Genomic DNA, 12633 nt, shown 5'->3' on the forward strand with positions numbered 1-12633 from the left:
CAGTGTGTTGTTAGATCGTAATTGGTTTATCTACGGTAGTAAAACGTACCTCCTGGAAACGCTTCGCATCTTCTGTTTGTAATATACATTATGAGTGAATGCCTTGAAAACGGCAGGTAAAAGTGCTGGTTACATCAACTACTTTCTGCGGTGGCGGGACAAGGGAAGGGGACCGGCAGACCGGGAGCGTTCCGGAGCCCCCGGCTGTGGTTCTTCCTCCCCGAGACGTTTCATGGTGCGAGGACTCGGGAAGCGAGGCGGCGGCAGGGTGGCGCTCCGCGGCCCGTACCTTCCCCGGCGCGGTGCTGAGCCGAGCGGCAGCCGCCAGGTCGGGGGAGGACGCGGTGCGGCGCGTCGTCCCCGTCCCCCCCCGCCGCCGCCGCCGCCTCCCCGCTCCCCTCGCCCGCGGGTGTCATGTGCGTGAGGCGTCAACCGCCGCCCGCCCCGGCCGCTCCGCGGGGAGAAGCAGGCAGCGGCCAGTGCACCCCGCTCCGCATGGCGGCGGCCCCGGGTGACAGGCGGGGGAAGCCGCCGCGGGGTCGGGCGGCGCGGGAGACGTTCCCGCAGCCGAACACGTTTCCGCAGCCGGACGCGCCCGCCGGCGTCCCGGGCCCCGCGTACGGCGGCGGCCGCCGCCGCCCGGCGCCGCCGCGGCCCCGCCACGTCCGCACCATCTTCGAGGCGCCGCCGCCGGCGGATCCGCCGCACCGCTTCGGGCCGGCGGCGGCGGGAACGTGGTGCGACCTCTGCTGCCGCTTCGTCCTCTCGCAGGGCCTGCGCTGCGCGGGTGAGCGCCCCGGCGGGCCCGCCCGCGGCCTCTGGCGGGAAACGGGCGTCGGGGTGGGGAGCGGCGGGGTCGCGCTCTCTCGGTGGCCGCGGGTTCGAGGGAACCGGGAGGTCACGGATTTCACAAACTTGAGGGTTTCGCGGGGGGGGGGGGGGGGTAGGTCGGGTGTCTCCCGATCCGCACCGGTGGCGCTGGAAACGCGTTCGTCACCCGGCCGTGATGGGAGCCTGGGTTTCGCCACGTGAAGCGTCGGATCACGAGGGCTGCCGGCTGGGTGCTGCGAGCTGCCCTTCGTGCTGCGTGGCCGGGGCGATGGCCTCGCACAGGGTGACGGCATAGCACGGGGTGATGGCGTAGCATGGGTGCAGCGTGATCCGGGTAAAAGCGCTCCCTCTCCACCCCGTGGGAAGGTAACACGTGTTACAGGGGGTGCAGGCAGTGCTGCTGCCAAGGGTTCTTGTGGGCTTCCAGGCCTGGAGAAAAGCATGCGGTTCCCTCCCCTGCCCGGTCCTTTGGGTGGGAGGAGGAGGCTGTGGCTTGGAGTATCACATGTCCCATGTACGCACCTTTCGCGCGCTGGGCTCTGATTCATAGTGGGCAACGGTGGGGTTTCCTTTCCCTGTGTAGAAAACAACTTTTCTGCTTTTCAGCCCTTTCATGACCACTGCTGTTCTCTAAAATACAGCGATTTCGCTCACCTGATAGCTATATGTAGGAGAACATACATTACCCAGTGCTGGTGAAAAGCCCTCATGTGCCATCCTACGGTTTGAAAAGCATTTGGCCACGCTGCTGGGTTTCGTGGTTTCAGCGCGGTACCCCGCAGGCGCGCTCGCTTCCCCGGCTGCTCCTCACCCGCGGCTGCCGTGCTGCTGCGCTTCTCAGGGCAATCTAGCGCTGTCCCTTGTGGAGTGACGTGCTAAGGTGTGTGGTTTGCTTTTGATTTACATCACTGAGCCTTTGTTTAACAGATGACATTTGAAACCCAAGGCAGGACAGAAAGGTCAAGCTTTTCCTATTGTTTTGTTCTACCTTAAGGAGATGCAATAACCTCATACTGGCCTCTGCTGAGATATAACATTTCTGTTATGATATAATGTTCTCACAGTTACACTCACTTTCAGTAGCTCTACTTTACAGTTAACTCTTGGAATGGAAATACTTTGGCTGTGAAAATAAAATATTTTTCACTTATGATTTAAGTAGTGCACTGTTTGTTCTGACAGGATGTATAGTGCACTGAGGTGAAAATAGACCTTAAAAATCATATTTTTTCTATTATGATCAAATGCTCCGTGGCAAGAACTTCAAGTGTCATGTCGGATTATACGTCTTCCAGCAACATTTTCTCAGAATGATTACAGCTTACAATGTTTTTCCTTCTCCTCCATGACAAGCTCCGTTTTTAGGAGCCATAGTACTTCAAGCTGCTCTCTTAAATTGCTGTTTAAGTAGCAGAGGAAGCATTCAACATTTATGACTTAGCATGACTATGATATTTAAAAGCTGTAAAGCGGTGTGGAGATGAAAGGCAGCAATAGCTAAGCGCACAAGGATTGCTGCAAGAACCTCTGTTCTTTCCCAGTTTGCAGGCACACCAGCCAGCCAGAGTGAGGAACGGATCTGGCTGAAAAACTGGCTGAGGGCACCGACAGCAGTGGCTGTGTCAGGGCAGCTGAGGCGTGAAGGAACGTACGGCCTCAGAGCTGCTAAATCCACTCTGTGGCCAGACGTCGGTCTGCACCCAGAGCCACGGGCTCTTCTGTAAGTGAATACAGAGGAAAAAGGTGTCCCCTGCTTTGGAAAGCCAGAAGGCACAGCTGCGCTCAGTGTCTGAAGTGCATCTAAACTGGCCTCGAAAGCTGCAGCAGATACATCCAGCACTACAGCTGAATCTGTGGCTACAGCAGTAGCCTCCGTGAAAATGCCGTGGTCTCCTCTGGGTATCCCTTGTGAAGCAGAGATTACAACTGAGGTTAAAATTGCAAACGTCTTTCAAAGATTTTAATCTGCCTGGCAAGGTGTGACAGTGCCGGAAGGTTCCCAAATAACTGTGTTTTCCAGAGGCCACAAGTGGTAGGGACTTTCATTGTATGTCATCTAAAAAGCAAAACGCAATAGCATCTTCCGGGTGGTCCACTGCTGATAAAGAGGGAGCTACGTACTAAATTTCCATGTTTCTGAGTCACAAAGACATATTATATTCATTTAAATTACCCTGTTTGAGCATTGGTTGAAGTCAGTTCTCACTAGATTGTTGCCCTCAGACAGAATCACAGTCAGACGTGCCAAATTTGGTGATAGGAATTAAAAGGCATGAGAAATTCCCTCTGGGATAAGGAAGTGGTCAAAGGGCACATCAAAGGAGTGATTTTAAAGTATTTAGGTGCAGACTTTTTTCTAAGATAAAAGATCTGTGACGTCTTTATGGGAGCGGGGTTTCCTTTCAGCGTCTCTGTCCTGCCTTCCCCACAGGGACGGGGAAGATACCTGAGCTGAGCTTCAGTAGGGGCTGGACTTCTCCTTCATCCTTTCACAGCGGGGCTGTGGTCATCTTTGGGGTTTTTGTGCACTCCTTGGGACACATCGTAAAGTGAGGTGGGATCCCTGGAGTGAATAAAGAAGTACCGAGAAAAGGTCTTTCTGCCTTTTGTGAGATTTTTGTTTGTAATTCACAAGTTTGTTTGCAGGCTTCTGCTAAAAGTTGAAAAAAAATACTTTCATATAACTCAGGGAAGAAAGACCAGAATGGAAAAAAAAAAAAAAAAAAAGATCAAGGAGGTGAGTGATCATCTGTTTCAGTGCAGTGCACAAGGTGCACATTATTCAAGCAACTTATTTATTGGAAAAAAAATAAGGCAGCGCTGATATTTCTGAACCTCAGCCCAGGAAGAAAGCCAAGTGTAATGAAATACCTCTGAAAAGGATGCTTTGTAGTATCTGAGCTCTTGCTGTTGTTTTGGATTCCTTTTCAAGAGAGACTTAATTGGTTTAGCAGTTCGGACTTGCTCCACTATTCACCTTTTCACCTCTGTTATTTGGGGTGAAAACCTGGTGATACTGTGCAGATGCAGAATGCCATTGCCTGGCCTGACTTCTCTGCACAAAGCCATTTGGAATGGAAGCAGTTGGGATTATTCCAGTCTATACCAATAAAATGACATCCAGTAAAGAGTAGTTTTTCTTTTCTAGCATTCAATTTTTCTTTGAGAGTGCTCTGGAGTGACAATTATCAGTTTCTTATACCGTATTGATGACTTCATGGTGTGTAGCGTTATGTAGTGTAGGAGCCCTGGAGCTGTTGCATTAGTTCAGCGTATCATTTGGCATTGGAAAAATGAGGCATTTCTCCTGGTTTTAGACGAAAGTCTATCCTGCCAGGCTTTGGAATACGGTTTCTGAACAGTTTTACTTTCCCCATAGTCTGGTCAACGGACTGGGTGTACCTGGGTGGTGGGGGCGTGGAAGGAGTTATTTTGTGGACTGCTTATTCTGGACTTTCTAGTTCATTTCTATAACTTTTACCTTGCATTTTGACGCTTTCATTTCTGATGCACTTTTTCATTGAACCAAATGGGAATGTTGCTAGGCCTTTTCAGGAGTTTTATTCTTCATTTAAGAGAATAGAGAGAAATTATAGGTCCTACATGACTTTCAGTTCAAACTTTCTGAAGATACTTAAGCGGAGGGTATTTAGAGGTACCATGAAAAACAGATTGTTTCTTTCCAGTGTGTAGTGATGGGACACGATTGGGAATTCACGGATGCTTTTGTTAAAAGCATGACCTTGATGAACTGATATTTATTACTCTTACCAACTGTACGTTGTCCATGCAACAGCGTATGTGTTGGTATATGTATTGGTTTTATGTGGCAAGGTTGGTGGGGCTCTGTGAGAAGACCAGTGCATTGTAATACTGTAAGGACCTTGCGAAGCAGAGACTTACAAGTATTTGTTAATTCGCCTGTAGAAAGCTGCCTGCTAAAGGAAAAAATAGAGTATTTCTGTCAGATTTCTGGTGGTTGGAGTCCTTTATAAAGGCGTAATCGATGAGCATCGGGTCAGTAGGTATCCTTTAAATACTAGTTGGAAATCACGTCCCTCCACCTGTTTCCTCCTTGCCTATAGTGTTACTTTCTATACCTGCGGTGTTAGGCCTGGAGTGTTGTCCGGGTGTAGTGTGATCTGTGCGCAGGCAGACACCCCTGTCCCAGCACAGAAGCCTCTCCAGCTCCAAGGTGCTCTGCAGAGGTGCAGAAGCCCGTGGAAACAGGTGAGACTGCAAGTATCCTCTTCCTCTCAAATCTACCAGGCAGTCATTTCAGCTTTCTTCACTGACTCATTGCTACATGTCTTTTATCCATTTTTCAGACTTTATTTTTCCTTCCCTTGTAAAGCATAGAGCACAGTTTAAGGGCCATTTTTAATGGCTTTTTTGGGCATTGGTGCTGATCAGTAGCTGGACTCCTCCTTTAGTGCAGTTGAAGTACAGAGGCATCACATTTTAATATGTGATATAGCTCTCTTACTACAGGGCTTTTAAAGTATCTGTACAAACAACCAAAACCTCAACCAAAACCCCATGCCCTTTATCCCCTCAGAACAAATCAGGATGTGTTATCTAAATGCCTCCTAATTAGCAGGAATGGTAAAAAAATAGATTCCTCCTTACAGAAATGAAGGTAAAATGTGGAGGCAAGGAGCAAACACAGGGATTAGTGGGGGTTTTTTTCCTTCAAAAAGATATTTTTTGGTACAAATTTGTGTAACATACTTCTTATGTTTTTAAAGAAGAGGATAGACATTGTCCGCTATCTCTGCAGTAGGAGTGCGTTCATATGTAATCCTACGTAATGAGGAGGTTAAGTTGCTAAAGCTACTTCTAGAGTTACAACTTGAATTACCAAAACCATTCAGGGTCACAGGAGCCTCCAGAAGTTTTATCAAAAGAGAACTGCGGGGCGGATTAGAAATAACAGCGATGGGAGGCAGCTTCCCTTTCCCGTTCTTTCTCTGGAGAGCTGTTTAACGATGCTCAGTTCTCAAATTTTTCTTTGTTTTGTTTTAAATCTAAAATTACCAAAGTTTCTCAGAATCTGTAGGGGCTGGAGCAGATTTCCTGTGGGATTTGCTGGAGCTCACAGGGCTGATGGAGCTGGAGGCTGCTGTGCCTGGTGCAGGGAGGAAGGAAGAGGTATGGAAATGGAGACCAAGAAGCAGCTTTGATGGAGCTTGCTCTTCAAGGGTAATGCTTGCCGGCTGTCTCAGTTTCTCTGCACTTCTTGGGGCATTTCTGTGGTCTCTACTGCTGCAGCAAGGCTCCCACTGCTGCAAAGCTCAGGCCCTTTCCCCCCTGTTTGCAAAGAACAATAACTCCTCACCGAGTTCCTTGGTTATTTGGGGTCCTGTTTTCTTGGCCACTGACATCTCTCTTCCACCCCTAAGCCATAGACTGTCATACCTAGAAGATTTCACCCATTCTCTGAGCATCTCTCGCTCTTTGTTCTCGTTTTCACCATCCTATGAATGGTTAATTATTAATTATGGTGTCCTTCAGAGTATGGGTGTCTCAGATACAACCCTAAGAGACTACAGAGAATACAAGCGGTTGTTATTCAGGTTGCATAGCAGTGAAGAAAAAAATTTACAGAATCACCCCATAACATTCAGCACTGAAAGGCTCTGAAAATGCTGCGTGGCTTTCTCACTTGTCTTCCTCACGTGCTTTGGAGCCACTCTGTCGGGAGCTCCTTCAGAGGCTGTTGTGAGTGGGCAGGAGCCCTCTCTGCCCAGGGCATCTTGGTGTGGAGATACTCTTCTGTTTCATTTCACATGCAGGGTGGAAGGAGGCCAGATGCCATAAGGCTTGGTTTCAAACAAACTGGTATTCGAGAGCTGGTACAGGAGCAGAAAGGAGTCCGCTAATGAAAAAGTGATAAAATAGGTATTTCTGCAGGCAGCGTTCATAACCTAGGATGTCCTCAAGATGTGTAATAAGACATCAAAGAAGTTACCTTTTTACAAAAGCAAAGAAGCTCTTAGTAATGAAACTGTTGCCATTACTCACCAGCATGATACCTCCTGATGGTCTGCGTGCTGAGAAAGTCTTGGGGAACCAAGGAGAAAATTGACCTTGTCACATGAAAGCCTTGGAGAGCTTGCTGTACCTTGATGCTCATTTTATACAGTCCTACCGTGCTCAAAGTTCAACAAGTGGCTAGTACTGCTTGGCCAGGGGTTTGGGGCATTGTGGGAAGTAACAATACAGGTGCCTTTTAAATTACATTGTGTTACGTTGCTTGCATACTATTTACATATTGCTAATATCTGTGCTTTTAATACACAGGGGAAAAAGATGAAACTGAAATTTTTACTGGATAACATATTTTTTGATAAACTGGTAATACAGTTTGTTGCTAAGGGTTTTTTCTGCAATTTTTTTTTTATTTGCTGTCAGCAATAGGAGCTGCTGGCCACACTAAATCCTTAATAGTGTGGTTGCACAGGAAGAAACAGCCACTGGTCTGAAGTGCTATGAGCAAAACAGCCACAGATGAAAGTCTGTGGGAGTTGAAAGTCACTGAGAGTTGAAATGATTTTTTCAAGGTTACCCAGGAGGTCACTGGCCAAGGCAGCATTAGAGCTCAGCTCTTGTCCAGTGATGGTAGTCATCTCTTCTGTTGCTGCGTAGCGTTGACCAGAAACCTCCAGCACGATTGGATGGATTTCTTTATCCAGGCAGTTAAATGCAGATCAGCAGTGTGCACAACAGAAAGAAAATAACAATGCTGGTTTTGGCTGGGTGGCTTTATGAGCTGCTGGACATGTCTGTTTTCCCCACACCGTACTGAGTACTGATGAACACCATTTTGATTTTGCTCGGTGAAGGAAGAGCATGTCATGTACAGTAGCTTGGGTGTAATAGCCTGACGGTGAGTGTAGGAGCTTGGAAGAAAGTTTGAAGGGCTACAATGAAAGTTAAGCTCTGCAATATTTCTTTTGTGTGTTTTTCTCTCATACTCCAGTTTGAAATATTACTCTATTATCTAATAGCTGCCACAGCTAAAATAAGAAACATCTTGCTCCTCTAAGAGAGAATAAATGTACAAGGTGCACCCTTGTTAGTCTTCAAGTGTAAACAGCGTGTAATCACTCATACAACATGCAGAGATCTAAAGAAGGGTGCTCCCCGCTTTCTTGTACCCTAACAAATAATCAGGCTACTTTTGTCTGAAGCAGACCAGATTAGGATGAATAAATGTACTGTTTTAGCAACGTTTAGCACATATTTTTGTTTTTCTTCCCCAATCTGATTTCCCTTAGTGATAGTTCCATGCAAGCTCTGACTGAGAAGTCTACTAATTTTGGCACAAAGTCACTCGAAGCCCACAGGCAAGTTGGTCTGTCATCCACTGAGTCAAATCCTATGTGTCAAACTGTGTTACAAGGCAACTCAGTATCTTCTCTTCAGTTTTAGCCTTGAGTTTTGTTTTCCCTGTACTCTAAAGTGTAGCTGTGTATGTACAAAAGTGGTTTTCCTAAAGACTGTCCAATCATTTTCCTGAGTTTACTGCTGCGAGCGCAGTATCTACTACATAGCTAAAATTAACACTAATCTGCTATTTTCACATCACGCCACTATTCTCTGCATTTAGCTTTTTAAACTTATATTCAACTTCAAACCTGCATAGATACATACAGTAAGCCTGTCACCAAACTACATGAAAAATGATAACGTGCATGACATTGTACCGGCAGCAGTCGCGGGGAAGAAGTGCATCATCTTCCCGGTGCTCAGCTGGACCAGCACAGCAGTCCTCTCCGTCACACGCTCACTTTTGTCACGGCACTGTGCCAGTCCTGTCTGACTCTGCACATTTCCGGCATCTGGAAAAGAACATAAAGCAAATTACAACAAATTTTACAGGTTGAAGTATTCGAAACGAAACAGGGAACAACTGTACGGTAGGATGGATGATACTGAAATATTGCTGAAATACATGAAGAGATATTCTTTTTCATGTAACAATGTATGAAAATTTTTAATGATAGTGTAATATATTGTAGAGTGAAATGAGAACTAACCAGATGTGAACAAATGTGCTTCGGCACTGTGATTTTCTTCCTCTAAATCCAGGATGTGCTTCACTGGAGTGATTGCTCAGAAGAAACCTTCCTACTCCTTACTACTCAAGGGGCGAAATCCAGTTATTGCCCAATAGATAGCCTGTAGAAGTAAGAAATTCACCTCAGAGGACCTTGAGACGTGATTGATAGGCTGAATTTGTGTTACGTATTTTGTTTTGAATAAAGAGTACTTAGGGCCTGAAGAAAATGAACCAAAATCCCCCTGTGTTTGGAAAATGCTTCTGGGTATTTATGTCGGAAACCTGAACCTGTCGGTTACCTGAAACGAGGCCTCCGGTTGTTGGGTGTCTGCTCTGGGTTTGGTCATTCTGGGTTCCGTCCTCCATCTCCGACAGAGATGGCATACCTGAAAAACCGCAGGGATTTCCATTTAAGATGTGCCTGGTGTGCCATGGAAGAGTCAGGACACCGCTTCTTGTCCCTCCTGCTGCTGCTCAGGGCCAGTGCCGAGAAGGACTAATACTCTCCCAGCCTCCGCTTTGCTTTCCACCATGGCATCCTGGCTTCTTCAGGAACTGCAGCTGGTCTCATGGATTTTACAGCTTTGCTGCAAGATGGGAATAAGCGTGCCCAAGGGCCACTGGTCTTTCTCTGCTGACTGCCAAGGGAGCTGTGACAACCCACTCTGCCACGGACGTCTGGGTTCAAAGAGACGAAGCCCACATACCTGCTGGTACGGAGAGACTTCCGTGGGCCCATGAAAAAAGGTTGAAACTGCTCGTGCTTGTTTAATGCTCATTTGCTTCCTCTCCATTTTGGAAGAGTTACATCCAAATTTTATGCTGTTTTACTTAAAAAGTCATTCTAATCATAGGAGTGTGGCTGGACTAGAAGCAATTTTTTTGCAGAAAAAAAATGTTGGATGGGAATGTCTAGTGATATAGATCTGGTAGTGGTTCAGTTTGATGTGCAGCAAGGTATAGGTTGCGTGATCTTTTCATGGTATTTTTGTCTCTTAGCATAACTGTCATCCATAGTGCATTCTGTAGGGTTTTCAACATTGTTCCCCTTCTGCTTTGTTTTCTTTACTTTCATATCACATTTATTACCTATCGGTGTATAAATTATTGGGAGCCTTGATAACAGAGGACTGAACATGTGAAATACTTTGGATGTCACAGCTAAAAAGATGTCTATACAATTCTATTTTAACCTTATTTATTTATCTGCAAAGTAACAGACAATGAAATCTGACAAGAAATTTGTTTTACATCAGTTTGAGTACTACAGTTCTTCAATTTCCATCCCTCAAATGGAGGCAAGGTTTTGGAAGTTGCAGATTGCCAATCAGTGGTTAATTGTTAATCCCTTCTTTTTGTGTGTGTGCAGCTGCTGAGAATCAAAAGTTTTTTTAGAAAGCTCACAAATATAGCTACTTGTTTAGATTAGGGAGGGATGAACAGCTGAGCTGGAAATCAGAAGTGTTATGCTAGCTTTGCTGAACTAAGCTCAACTGTAGCATTTTTTGTTGTTGTCGTTTCTTTTCTTTTAGTAGTTGTATTGTGTTTTTTATAAGCTTCCTAGCAACTGCATAGCTTGGCCACACATGATGATGTTATAAATTATGTTTTAGTATGAAATCTGTGATACTGTGTCTTGACAGTGTCACGCAAATGCAGTAGTTCTGAACCCCAGGGACTCATTAGCCAGGACCCCTCTCTTGCTACTTGGATAAAATTTACTCTGAGACAGAGCTGAACAGGGTTTAAGGAACATCACAGCTTTTGCTTATAATTTCTAGATAAATACATTTCACACATTCAGTTCTGTCCACTGCATAGATACAGTGTTTCTCTGCATAACCCAGTTCTGGATTGCTAAAATCTCTTAGTCCATTTCAGATCTCTGGCAGGCAAAAAAAATGAAGGGAAACAGTCCTTGGAGGTCTGGAAGTGTGTTTCTGCTTCTCTGGAAGTTCAAGCTCCATCAATACGGAAAACATCTTCGTGAAGACTGGCTTGTGGGCACCTCTCCCCACTGAACTCTGCCCGTCGCTGTGGCATATAGCATAGTGTCACATACCCACACTGTGGCAGGTTGGGAAGACACCACCTCGTTTTTCAAGTACATTATTACCTACAAAGCAAGCAAAAATGCATTTTGAACCCAGTTAATAGGGACATTTGCTAATTCAGACAAGCAGATACTCCTTAATCCGTTTAGCTTTTCCTACACACAGTTTCCACTGTGAATAGGTGCCTGGGGAATCTTTGTTCCTGAAATCAGACTAAACAGAGAAGTTCCAGTTAAGTCACAGCAAATGGAATCCTTTGCTCATCCCAATCATTTGCTACCTGAGAGCTGGGAGCAATGGAAACGGCAGTAACTCCTCACTGAGGAAAAATCTCCTGTGCCCCAGAGCAGAGAAAATTCTGCGTCTGCCCCCCATCTGGTACCGCTGTCTGCGCTCCTCCTCAGTGTTAGACTTCATTTTTGTGGTATCTCAGCACTGCTGCATTGCTCTAACAAATGCTTATCAGCAAAGAATTTGCTTTAAAACTATATAAACTCAGCACGCTCCCAGGGAATATTCCCAGTCAGACACTGCTGGTTGTTTACAGTTCATGGTTTAAGAGTATTTTGTGTAACAGCAAGGGTTTGTTTGGGGTTTTTTCAGGTTTCTCAGCTCCATCAGTGGGCACGGGAGGGCTACAGTAAGGCGGCCACTGGGTCGCTGTGTAGCTCTGCAGGTCAGGGAAGATGGTGACATGCATAAAGTGCTGGGTGTTTCGTGAGCACCCCTTTGCTTCCCAACCGGTGTGCACAGGTTTCCGCGTGGAAGGCAGGTTGTGGGGCAGATGCTGAGAGCAGGGCCAAGAGGATGACTTGCCACACATCCCAGCCCGCGGCTGGAGAGCACGCGGGACGGGCAGCACGCGCGTGGAGTCTGCGTACGTCGCGTCAGCCCTTCGCGGAGGCCTGCTGAGATCTGACCTCCGCACCGCTGCGGGGAGGTGGGAGGTCAGAGGCTGCCCGCATAGCGGAGGGGACAGCTGCTCACCTCCCTTCCCAGGCAGGTGGGACGGCTGCGCGGGCAGCAGTCATTCCCTCCCCTCCTCCAGCACGCTGCTTAGATGAGCAGAGTATGACCTGGGGGTTGAAATCTGCTGCAGGAAAAAGCCTCACACGGCTTTTTTTGCCTTCAAGGGAGGCAGGGATCAAGAGCGTGACTCTGCTCACATTTCAGGTCCTTCTGTCCTCCTTGGAAAGCATCTCCTTGCGCTGTCTTTTCATCAGAGTAGATTGAAAGGTACACGTGTAGCCCTGTGCAGTACCTGCTTAATACAGTGAATTCTTAACTTTAGTAATGCCTCGGTGTAATATAAGCGATCAGAGTTGTCTCAGAGGGGCTGTATGAACTCTCCGTAGCCCAGCTGACGCAGCTGATGCAGGCTGACAGCGGTTCGTTGCTGTGCAGAGCACAGTGGCTCGTACTGTAAAGCTAACAGTTCAGGTTGTCATCTTCACAGAGCCCTCAGCCGTGAGCTGCAGGAGACGGGCTGGCGTCCATTAGCTCTACATTTTGGCCTAACGAGGGCCTAGAAATGTAAAGTGATGGAGGAGTCATGAAATTATCGCAAGGCTAACTACCGCTGCTGTTCAGGTCAGCTTGAATTCAGGTCCATGTTCTCATCTGTATTAGCTGGTTTAGTTGCATAGCATAATTGTCAGATTCATCCAGCTGACTTTTTCTGTA

General features: G+C 46.8%; 1 pseudogene; it reads left to right on the top strand.

Annotated features, from left to right (window-relative positions):
- The first annotated feature begins 414 nt into the window (after window positions 1–414).
- The window catches only part of LOC142600023 (uncharacterized), a 43548-nt pseudogene continuing 31329 nt past the window's right edge, over window positions 415–12633 (top strand).

This window comes from Balearica regulorum, chromosome 1, assembly GCF_011004875.1.
Source record: "Balearica regulorum gibbericeps isolate bBalReg1 chromosome 1, bBalReg1.pri, whole genome shotgun sequence".
NCBI classification, from domain to species: Eukaryota; Metazoa; Chordata; class Aves; order Gruiformes; family Gruidae; genus Balearica; species Balearica regulorum.